This window comes from Aotus nancymaae, unplaced genomic scaffold (genome assembly GCF_030222135.1).
Source record: "Aotus nancymaae isolate 86718 unplaced genomic scaffold, 86718_ANA_hifiasm-v0.15.2.pri h1tg000036l, whole genome shotgun sequence".
NCBI lineage: Eukaryota > Metazoa > Chordata > Mammalia > Primates > Aotidae > Aotus > Aotus nancymaae.
The window spans coordinates 12,986,970-12,997,109 of NW_026988450.1; the positions used below are offsets into that span (position 1 = coordinate 12,986,970).

Consider the following 10,140-nt stretch of genomic DNA (forward strand, 5'->3'; position numbering starts at 1 on the left):
GCTACTCAGGAGGCTGAGGCAGGAGAATTGCCTGAACCCAGGAGGTGGAGGTTGCAGTGAGCCGAGATCGCGCCATTGCACTCCAGCCTGGGTAACAAGAGCAAAACTCCATCTCAAAAAAAAAAAAAGAAAAGAAATCTCATAACTACAAAAGTAAAGTTCTCACATTTGTTAATATTACCAGTATCCCTCAAGAGATATACTGTTGTTGTTGTTATTATTCTCCTGGTTTACTACCTAACTCAATTCTCCTGATAGTGTGTGGCTGGTGACCAAGGACTGTAAATGAGTTAAGTGCAGCTTTTATAGAGCGATGTGCTGCACATATCAAGAGAATGTGATTGGTTTATAAGATGTATAGTAATAATGGGGTTGTGAATTATTCAAGTATTAATACCTTTAGAATAATCCACATCCTCCAACTTTTTGTAAATCAGTGAGCTAGAAATATATGTTTGTCATTGACAATGTAGATATCTGACGCTCCGGAAAAAGTTGACTTAATGAGACTAGCAGCAAAACATTAATGCCATGTGGAAATTTAACCATGACTCCTAATATTTGCAACATTATTTTGAATTCCAACATGAAATGCTGTTGTATCCTCAAAAAGTACCAATATATCATCTTAAACATTTTATAAAAGATTATTTGTGTTCTAAAAGTTACTCCTAAAGAAATTAATGGAACCACTGTAAATTGGATATATTGCCTCAATGTGCAGCATCTCATCAAACCTTTCCCCATCTTGCCATCCCTGAGTGGCCCATTGCTATCCTTCATCCCCAGGACTGATCTCCATAGTTCTGAATTTATGCTGCTTAAAAGAGAAGCATAGATATTTTCAATTCCTTAGCATATTCTGTCACCTTGGAAACTAAATGTGTGTACCAGACACCCCACTCTCCAATCTCCAACTCATCAGATGCTGCAGTCCTGTTTCAATTACAGTACCCATCCCCAAGTGACTGTCTAATATGCAGGTGAGTCCACAGCATACGGAGGATAATTATTACCTTTATGATATTTTAAGTGATTAAGCTCTTATTATAATTAATTATAGAGAACACTGTCAGCTGGCAAGACCATTCTGGCAAATGGTTCAATTGAAATAAAGAAAAAGAAGAGATGTTAGAGCTCCTAAGATTCACTCTGGGACTGCATGACATGATTGGATTTTTCCAGAGTGTTCTCTCTTATCTAGAAGACCATTACCTTTCACCATTGGATGTTAAAATAGCAGCAAAATAAATTTCAGAATTGTATCAACCAACCACACTCTTTCTGTCTTCCAATTTACAACCTTTCCTCGAGAATGGATGTGGGATGAAGCTGCCGTCAGTCAGTGTTTACTAAGCCTTGAGACAATGCAAAGAAGTAATAGGAATAGAATTGACAACACTTTTCTCACTTTTCCATTCGTGTGATCTAGGGCATTTTCTGTGCATACCTGTCGAGCTGTAATAAAGAATATTACTTTTTTCATTGGTGTAGGTCAATGATTTCATGTCAAAAATCCACTGCAAATGATCAAAATGTCCCATTCTTGGTAGCAGTGCAAGAGGTAAATCTTGCTTTTAAATTTAATTTGAACAATATTTCAAGTTTCCCTAGTACTCTCTTCAAATATCTAATATATTATTTTGGCAGCATTTTTTTTAAGTATCTACAAAAGTTTTTAAAAATGTAGTTAAGAAACATCATGACCCTGAGCTAAGAATGCAATGAATAGCCTTCCCTACGTATCCGTGACCTTCAGCACAGTACTGACTTAGCAAAACCTTCTGGCCTCTTCACTCCACTGACTGCTCTAGTCCACTGCTTTTGTTTTTCCTTTAACAAGACAAGCTGAGTCTCCACTTCTTTATAGACTTCTCATAGCCTCGTAGTGCTACTCTCTCCTGCTCGCCCACATGTCTGGCTTTCTCAACTTCCTCTGCTGGCTTATTTTCTTCCTCTTGCCTCTTAAACACTTTGTTCTTAGGACTCTGTCATCAGCTCTTTTCTGTTTCTATTCTGCTCTCTACTTGTGTGATATTTTCCTTCCATATAGTTTCAATGATAAGCCAAAAATTAATCGAATACAATTTGATCTCTATTTCTGACCTCACTCCTTAGCTAAGAGGTCTTTTAAAAATGTTTAGAAGAGTTTTCTAGCTACAACCATCCTGGTCTGGAGACTTTTATGGTTACATTTTCATTTTAATGCTCCTGTTCTTGATACTTTATGGACAAACGCTGGCATTGAGATGTGTGTCCCTTTAATTGTATTATCAATTGCAGAAACATTGGAAAGTATTTGTTAGCTTATTTTTCCAAACATCTTAGTGTCTTCACATCCTCATTATTTTCTATTTGCCTATTTAATAATACTTTATTAATTAAATATTTATTCCACAATTATTTATTAATTATTTTAATATTAATTTATTATTTATTAGAGCTTTTTTGAGATATGATTTACATACCACACAATTCACCCAATTAAAGTGTACAATTCAATGGATTTTACTATATTCACAAATATGTGGAAACATCATCAGAGTCAATTTTCTCTGCAGTCTCATCAAAATAAGTTATTATTGACTATTTATTGGATTCTAGTTTACTTAGTACGTGTAAAGTGGTATCTCACTGTGGTTTGCCCTGACAACTCATGATGTTGAGAATCTTTTTATGTGCTAATTAATCATTTTATATCTTCCTTGGAAAAATGGCTATTGCATGACTTTTTTTGTAATATCATTTATTACTTTGGTCTTGGATGTACTTTCACTTACTGCCTCTAATGAGATTTAATTTTTGCCTGGTATTTTCTCCAAAAGACTTATAGCATGCAGACATATTTTGTGAGCTATTTCTTAACCAATCTCCTCTCCTGTGCAGCAATGTTACTTACAGAATACAGGGACGTCTCAGATATAGTGAGATCTTATGTCCACAAAAGCCAGCCTATTCCTTGTCTTTGGTCATATTATATTACACACAGACTACAGTGAAACATAGACTTTTTCTCCTTTTATCATTTCCTCTTGTCAGTGTTCATATTCCTTCAGTACACAATGCTTGCATTTTAAAGATTTTCTCTTTAGAATTTGCACATTGAAATGTGCAATGCTGTATTTTATAGTTTTTCACTTTAGAACTTTCTATTAAAATAAAAAGAAATCATGTTTCTCTTTTTAGTTTAATTCTCTTAGACTAGATTCATGTTATGCAAACAAAACTAACAGCTTTTCTTTGGTAGTTTCTCAGTTCCCGATTTACTAAAGAGACATTTTCCTCCCCAGTTTCCATATGCCATTCCTTTCGTTCCTGACTTTGTAGACAATTTTTAGTCTGTTTCACCATAAACTTCCCCTTTGTATATACTTCATTGGATGTCATAACTCTGCTCCATGCTTCTCCACAGAATTCCTGCATTCCATTAATTCACCTTCTGTTTCTCTGTGTTGCTTTCTGAAACCTGAAAAAAATGCCCCCCACCCCCAAGATGCCCTTCTGCAGCTCTCACTGTTGCAGATGAAGCCAGCACCCTTGTCTGCATGCAGTGCTGCTTCCAAAACCCAAAATACTAGTATTTGAGGAGTGTGAAAGTGATAGCCTTAAAATACCATTCACATGAAAATTGTTTCTTTGGCTTCTGGCCAGTATGTGAGCAACAGCCTTAGAGAGCAAAGAAATGACTCATTGCTAATGGCAGAACCCAGGCTGAGGCACCTCATCTTCATAGACTATGAACAGGAATGCCACAGAACATGAAGGGGCAAGGCAAGATGAAGGTGCTCCGGGAAAATCCATTTGGTTTAATGTATGGGAACTGTGGAATAGCCTATGCTGTTCACATTGCCCATTGCCAGGGGAACATGGATGTGCTGTTGCCACTTTCAGAGGACCCTTAAAATGTGTGTGTTCATGTGCATGTGCATGCATGAGTGCATGGGTATGAATCAGTATGTAACTCTGAGCCCACCCTTGCCCTCATTCAGCCCTGCAAGGAACCCTCACTCCCTCCTGGCTCAGTTCCATGTCCATTTCCCCACATGATTGACACTCTCTGTCTTAACCAGCTGTTTTCTCCTCATCCCTATGCAAAAATATTTACCCCACTAAGTTTTCCCTTTGCCCAGGAGATCTGTAATAGTTTTTCTGATTGTTCCTGGACTTTTCCTATGTTTTACCTCAGTTAAAGCTGTCTCTGTATTTGCAGTCAAACTGCGTATCATACCATCCTAAGGTCACAGTGTATTCCCTTGCCTCTCATTTCTTCCTTTACAGCTGTATCAATTTAAAATCCCTGTGACTCCTTTAGAATGACAGAGAAAAGCAGTATATTATTTATGAAAGAGGTGCAAAAAGACAGGGACAAAGAGAGAAAAGTAAAATATAAATTGCCAAAAGAAAAAAATGGGAGAGGTGAAGGAAACATTTCATGTACTTTTAGAGCTGCTAGGGAAACACACCTCTATATAAATCTGCACACTTAAACAGCAATGCACACACAATACAAATACAGATGTCATTCCCTTCCTCTTTAAATGCAGAGACTTCTCTCTTCTCTCATCTGAAAGAAAAAGTGCGTAATTTATTTTCTTTATACTTCCCTCTGTGTTTTCATAAATCTATTCCTCCATGGCTCAATAGTCATGAAATACGTATCATAATAGTCGTTCTAAAATTTTGAGCCTTCTTATTTGACGCTGATGCAGAGCAACACAATATTTTAAACTGCTACTAGTGCAAGTCTAATTGGCAATTTCATAACTATAATTTACAATGATAAGAGTAACAAACGTATACAGAGTGCTTACCATATGGGGGGCATATGTCTAAGCACATTATTTATTTGTTTCATTTAGGTCTTATTGCAGTCTTGTATTATTACTGTTGTTGTATTGTTATATATTGTTTCAGTTATGTATTATCACAGTTGAGTAAATTGAGGTACAAAGAATTTGAGTCATTTATCTAAGTTACTCAGTAAGACACAGGGCAGAAACATAATTTACCTGGTGGAATCAAACCACAGAGTTGTTGCTCTTGACCATACTTTTATGCAACTCTTTAGTATTAATAAGCTACATTATCTGTTGATATCCTTTAGAATGACATTTTTTGTTTAAATCAACTCGAGTTTAACTAGGGCAAACATATTGTACAACACTACTCCCACATCCCCACAAATACAACATGCATAGTGCTCCTTGGAGATTTTCCACAATAGGGCCTTCAGGGAAGGGAAATTACTGTGACATTGTTCTTACCATAATAATACTTCAGAGCTTCTAAAGACTAATAAAGAGGTAAAAGGCAATGGAATTTTTGGTTCGAAGGGAGAAGAGTTGATGCAGTTCTCCAACTCTAGTAAAACATGCAGATTTCTGTGCTCAAACCTCACATTTTAGTGTCTGTTAAAGTTGTGTCATAGTCTCAATTATCTTGCTTTTTTGTTTTGCTGAATATTTCAGGTTCTCTCTTTAGACATTAACTCTCCCTTCTGATCTCTGTGCCTTCAATATGGTTTCTCTAGAAGATCCCAGCCCCTAGAGTCAGTATCTCCACAACCCAACGTACCCAGAAGAGACAACACAAAGGAAGTATACTTTTCTTTTAGATTCCAATTTGTAATATTTTTAATGGACAATTGAATATGACTACCAATGAACAGATACAGGACCCAAGGAAGTACTAAAGGGTTTAGGCTAAATAAATAGGGAAAAGTATTTTAAAGGCTCCACCTTTTAGAAAAGAAACATAATTAACTCTAGGTAGATAGATGGCCTTTAGAAATATAGGATTGATTTTTCACTCACCTATGAAAAATAAAATAACATATTTTTAGGAGAAGACAAGAAGACATTATTTCTATTTCCCAGAAGCTGAGAAGTCTGACTGAGGTTGTGATACTAAACTAGCTTGAAAATAAGAGGTGACGAATGACAAGTACATATGCTTTGCATCACAGGATTTCAAAGGAATTTTTAAAAAGGAGAAGCAGCAGTAAGTTCAGAAAGGATTCAAGAGAAGACAAAAATTGAGTTGGAGCGCTAAAGATGAAAATAATTGGAAAGAAAAAGTCAGAAGTCCTATTTAATTGGCATATAATATATAGAGAAGAAGTAAGAGGAAAAATGATCAGAGAAACCTATCTGTCAAGTTCAAAAACTGTTAAGGTTTATGAATGCTAGCATAAGTACAAAAATAATAATCTGTATTTTGCTGTCAAAGGATACAAAGAGGGCTTTTTCAGTTAATTCCTCAAATTTGGCCCCTTTCAAGTTATCAGTAACAATCAGAATAAATGTTGTGCTATAGATCTTCCTTAGAGCAGTCTGCAGATTTTTTAGAGCTCTTTGCTTCTGTAAGATCCAACGTTGGTTTCCCTTTTATCCAGCTAAAAGAATTACGATGATGACACCATCAGGAATGTGAAACAAAGTTTTCTATTTTTTATCAGATAACTAAAAATCTAAATGGTGTAGAAACTATAAATGCTGAGCAAAAGACATCTAAGTAATTTGGTGTACTTCAGTGCACAATTATAAATCCTCCTTGCAATCTTCTCAGACATTCAGATCTGCCAGGAGCTAATTAACTGCTCTGGCAGTAGGAAGATGTGGCAACTTGATTCGCAGTTTCTGAAAGGCTGCAAGGTATTTAATTTGAACAATAGAAGAATTAAAGGGCAGCAGTTAGCAAGAATATCAGCAGAGATAGAGTATGCCTACTTAAATGGTTCTTATTCAATTTCAAAATTGCCTACTTGAAGATTTGTATTGGGATTAAAAAAAAATTAAAGTATCCTTACATTGTAAATACCAGCAAGGAAAGACATCATTCTAATTCTGCCTTAAAGCTACCATGGTATTTCTGGTCAGTAGCATCATGGGTGTGACTAGATGGGGCTGGCATTGTCATGGATGGTAAAGGAATTTATTTACCAAGACAGTCATGACTAAACTAAGGCAGATTTATTAGAGAAAGTACAAAGATTCGTTGCAAGAAAGCAACAGGCAGCACAGCAGAGAAGGGGCTGTCTCCAAAGAGGCAGGGACTGGAAGGAAGTTTTATAAGGTCATGCTGGTAGGGACAATAAGCAAGTGAGTCTGGATTGTTTGCCAATAATAACTTGGGGTAATTTTTAACTGCCAGTCCTTTTCTCTCAAGGTGCCTAAGAGAAATGCTCTGCTGTTCTTAGCAATCTGCTTGCCTTCCATTTCTGGAGTTGCAGCAGGGTGGTTGTGTTTGTTTTGTTTTTTTCACACAAAGGGGTTGTAAACCAGGTTAAGTTTCTGTTCTGCCAGCCCAGCTGCTTTTCAGATTCTGTTAACTTACTGATTTATTAGGGCCCCACAAGTGTCAACACATGAATAAGGATGACTTGTTTATGGGTCAGAGTCTGAACAGCCAGGCTTCCGGTAAGCTTATATAACTGAAGCAAATGATATACCAGTCACTTGCAATGGTTATCTTGAAAACTGAAGGAATGTCCTCAGGATCTCTTGAGTACCTACACTATGAATGGTGAGTTTTGCATCCCAAACTCAAAAGCAGCAACTGATACTGAGTTTTTCTTGAATCCTTCCAAGAGAGACCTTTAGATAAATATTCCAGACTGGCTTAGCTCCTATTTCATCTATAATTTTGTATTGGCTTTTAGGGTTGTGGGAGGAATCTAACTTTTATTGTGGTGCCAAGATCTTTACCCATGTTTTTTCATTAAATCTCCATGAAAATATATTCAAACTCAAGAAACTGAGTCCCTAAAAATTTCAAATCCAGGTATATGACATCCATTCCAACTGCATGGGTGTTCTGCCTCATGACCCAACCTCCTGTGCATTTCTCACCAGAACTGCTCAGATTTTCCTTTTATTTTATCCTTGGGCCATTTCAGATTTCATGTGAAGTTAAAGACACTTAGGGTTTCCTTTCCACCTCAGTTGAATGCTGACTGTAACTTAATCTACTACTCCTGAAAATGAGAGTGATTGTGGTTGAGGGGACCTCTGAGACCCCGATTATCTTAGACACTGAGGATTCCCATGTGGTGTCCCAGCCCCAAGCACCAGAGAGTTGAGGGAGAAAGTGCTTGTATTTATTTCCCATTGAGAATAACAAAGTACTACAAACTTGGTGGCTTTAACAACAGAAATTGAATCTCTCACAGTTTTGGAGGCTGAAAATTCAAAGTGAACGTGTCGACAGATCGGTGCTGGCTTTGTCAGCTCTAGAGAAGAACCCTGTCTAGCCTCTTCCTACATTCTACTGGTGGCCAGCAATCCTTGACATTCTCTGACTTGTGGCTGCATCACTCCAGTTTCTGCCTCCATCTGGACATGACTGTCTTCACTCTGTATAACTGTGTCTCTGCGCCTGCTCTTCTTGTGTAAGGATACCAGTCTTTGGATTTCAAGCCCATCCTTATTCAATATGACCTTATCTTTACTGATTACATTTGCAAAGACCTTATTTCCAAATAAGATAATATTCTGAGGTTCCAGGTGGACATGAGCTTGAGGGAGATACTATTTTCCATGGTAATACAAGACCTACTTTTGTCATTTTGTTTTTCATTGCTTCATTATAATGTTAATGGGGACCAAAAAAATCAAGGAGTTTGCATGTTCTCCTCATGTCTACATGTCTACATGCTTTTCCCCTGGTTCTTCCAGGTTTGTCCTGCATCCCAAAGTTGTGCCCCTTAGGTCCATTGGTGGGTCTACATGGTCCCAATGTGAGTGAGTGGGATGTGGGTGTGAGTGCACCCTGATGGGAAAGTGTCCTGTTCAGGGCTGGTTCCCACCTCATGGCCTAGGCTGCAGAAACGCAGTCTGGCCACCCTGCCCTGAGCTAAAACAAGAAGCTTATAAAATGAATGAGTGAATAAATGAATAAGGCAAAAATTTGTAAAGTTTATGCTAATCACACAAATTCATGACAATAAACGATACAGTCTGAAAGCACTCCACAAGCCTGCCATATTTGTGCTTGTTTGTTTCTGAACGTTTTGGTAAAAGAAGGTGCTCCTGAAAATTTTTCTTTGTAAATATTTATTTTCTAATTTAACCCCTCACTCCTATGACTGCTGTTACTGCTTCACCAAAAATTGGGCAAATAATTATCTTACTTTTTAAGTTAATCTCTCTTAAACTGTTGGATAGCTCACAATTATTTCCATGTTTCATATTTAAAACGTTTCTTATCTTCATTTAGAAGTTTTATGATGCTTTTGTGAACAGAAATATGCCATAGGAACTTAACTTTTGTATATATCAATCAGCTTATGGTAGAATTGGTTTGATGATATCATTTCACTTAAAGTAAGTTTCTAACAGTCTATCAACATTGTTAGGTGAGAAGTTGTTGTACAGTGCTGTTTGGTTTTTTAACTATGTAAACCTTCCTGTTGTATGTCATTTCTTCATGGCTGCATTTTTAAAACTTATGGCTAACTTCTTTTATGTGAGGCAATTAGATATGTGCATTGATAGACCCTTTTATCTGTGATTTTACTGCACTTAGAATAGCTATGGAATCTTCTTGTTTGATAGAGCACTCTAAATTTGTTTGTAGAAACTTGTTTAAACATGTTTAAAGCTTTTTGAAATTATGAAACATTCAAGCAAATAGAAAAGTACAGTCCACAGTAAACCAGATACCTATATAGCCACTACCAAAATTAAATGAACATGATCACTTTTTCTTGTTTGTTTTATTAGTCTTAAAGAAGAAAAGATAAGAATACAGTTAAACTTTACCTTATCTCCTTTTCCCTCCTTTACTCCTCAAAGGTGACTGCCATCTTGAAGCTAGAATAAACCATTCCCATGTACTTTGGTGACTCTCTTCAATAAAAACTATATCTATGAAAAATCTAGTGATATAAAAATTTATTTCAGTTGTGTTCTACTGTGCCTGTTTTTCTAAAACTTCTTTTCTGAGGTTTTCTTGGTGTCCATGCTAGAGGACCTAGTGGTGCACAAGATATATATAAGAATTTTTACCACAGCATGGCATATAAGAGTATAAAAAATTATAAATAAGTTAATTATCCTCAAAAGGGTTAGTATAAATAAAAATATTTTATGAATTAAATGTAATGCTCTGTAGCAGCCAAAATGAATAGGTAAACTATGT

General features: G+C 36.5%; 1 long non-coding RNA gene across 1 annotated transcript; it reads left to right on the plus strand.

The window, feature by feature from the left end:
* The first annotated feature begins 7,450 nt into the window (after positions 1-7,450).
* Positions 7,451-9,864, plus strand: LOC105724873 (uncharacterized). Its single transcript, XR_001109150.2, has 2 exons — positions 7,451-7,524; positions 8,171-9,864. It is a non-coding gene; the product is annotated as an uncharacterized LOC105724873 (long non-coding RNA).
* Positions 9,865-10,140: the final 276 nt, after the last annotated feature.